Consider the following 2,378-nt stretch of genomic DNA (forward strand, 5'->3'; position numbering starts at 1 on the left):
ATATTCAGATACTCAGATTAGGTTTCAGACTCTTTCTCTAAAGCCATTTAAGAAAACCTTGTTCAAAGCCATTTCACAAAAGCCAGAATACAAAGTCAATGTCTCTCACGCTCGAGTACAGCAGTATTCTGGGAACTGAGCAAACTGAAAGTGACAAATCAAATCCATTCTTCTTTAGATTGTTTCTTGTCTGCTCAGCCAGAAAAAAAAAATACCTAATTTTTTTTTCTGATGGAAAATATCAAAGAAGTCCATTTCAGAATTCTTTTCTTTTTCAGAACTCTTATCTAAAGAACAACCTTACAAAGAGAAGTGCATCATTAAGTGCCAACCACCTCTACTTCTAGCTTTGTAATCACATTTGTTATATTTTCAAGGCAATCTTCTTCATCAATTTCCATTTCCCTAATCAAATTATATTGTTTCAAAGGGCAATTTTACTTAATACTTGATGTACTCTGCATTACAGTAATGCGCATCCTTGCTCCCTCCTCTCCACCTACAGTAGCCCAGAGCATTTAATGCCATTTATACACTACAGCAGTCTCTCTGCCTACTTATTCTGATTGGGAACAAACCATTTAGTCTGTGGCCATTTCAAAGTTTCCTTCTTTCAAGTTTAGTTGTTATAGTGGACTCAAAACTTCTCTGAGAAAAAAAGTAACGCAGGATGAGAAAATAAGTAAAAAAAAAAAAAAAAAAAGTCAGCTGATTTTAAGATATTAAAAAACAGTCCTTCCTCAGTGAAAGACCAGTTTGCCTTTGAAAGTTAACTCAGAATCTGCTAAAAGCTTCCCACATTCCAAATTGTTTAAGTAAATCTTAGAGAAGGAAGAAGACACAGGGACCCTCAAATGTCTTATTACATGTAAGGCATTTGGAGACCTGGACAAGACTCAATAGACCTGAAGCAGGAGGAGCCCCCTAAGCAGCAGTACAGAGGACCAAAGGGATTCAAATGTGTTGACCTATGAGTCCTCTCTTCCCAGACTGCTCACTGGAGGAGCCTGAGCCCACAGGGGCTAAAGTAAGCAGAGAGAAGATAGAAGTCAGATGGAGTCAGATGGAGTCAGCAGAACATAAGGAGCTCATGTCATTGAGGGAAGGGCTTAGCCTCTATTGTTTTATGCATTGTCTGAGTCTCTTATACTTGTTTAAATTGCATTAAAAAAAGTTGGCCAGTGCTAAGGGCTCATGCTTCTAATCCTAGCTACTCAGTAGGCTGAGATCCTAGGATAAACGTTTGAAGACAGCCCTACCATACTAATTTGAGAGACTCTTACCTCCAATTAACCAGAAAAAGTCAGGAATACAAGTATGGCTCAAGTGGTAGAGTTACAGCCTTGAGTGAAAAAGCTAAGCAAGACCATGAGGCCTTTGCTGGCACAAACTAAAAAAAAAAAAAAAATGAATAAAGTTATATGGTACTATACTATGTAGTAGTGAAGTAAGAACTGTAAGATACCTCATCAGACATATTCTGGTCAAATGTATTTTCTGTTTAGTATAGTATATTAAACTGAATATTTTAAAAGAATTCAAAAATACAAAATATGCTACAAGGGGTTTGTTTCAGCAAAAAGTTCCACCTACTCCCTTATTCTTCAACAGAACAATACCCAGTGGAGGAGTCCAAGTACAAGACTCTATGATATGACTTTGCAGGCACATTCTGAAAACTACTAACTTAGGAGTTCTGAAACTTTTTTTTTTTTTGGAATTTTTTAAGTACCTACCTTTACTCAGCAGAAAATAAGAAACATGCCATCTCACATTTTTAACTAGTTCATTTTGCTAATTGTTTCATCTGTCTTTAAATAGAAAAATGAGACTAAACTAAAAAGCTACATTATAAAATGTAGGCCACAAATATATCCTGTACCTTAAATAGTTAAATGAGCATCAAATGTCATGTTGTTGCGGTTGTTTTTGGAGTGGGGTGGTTAAGTGTTGTTTTTTCTCTTCTTTTCTCTTTGGGTATTAGGGATCAAACCTAGGCAGTTGTATGTGCTAGGCAAATTTTGCCACTGAGCTACATTCCAGCTCTGTATATGTTTTTGAGGGATTTTTGTTGTTGTTGTTGTTTGCCAGTCCTGGGGTTTGAACTCAAGGCCTGGGCACTGTCCCTGAGCTTCTTTTGCTCAAGGCTAGCACTCTACCACTTGAATCACAGCACCACTTCCAGCATTTTCTGTTTATGTGGTACTGAGAAATCGAACTCAGGGCTTTATGCATGCTAGGTAAGCACTCTACCACTAAGCCACATTCCCAGCACATGTTTTTGTTCTGACAAAAATAGGTGCTTAAAATAAGTACCTGGGAAGAATTATTAGCCAATGATGGTGGATCTGACTTAAAGCACCACATAACAATGTGCA

The sequence above is a fragment of the Dipodomys spectabilis genome, unplaced genomic scaffold (genome assembly GCF_019054845.1).
Source record: "Dipodomys spectabilis isolate Male_0828 unplaced genomic scaffold, ASM1905484v1 ptg000140l, whole genome shotgun sequence".
Classification (NCBI taxonomy): domain Eukaryota; kingdom Metazoa; phylum Chordata; class Mammalia; order Rodentia; family Heteromyidae; genus Dipodomys; species Dipodomys spectabilis.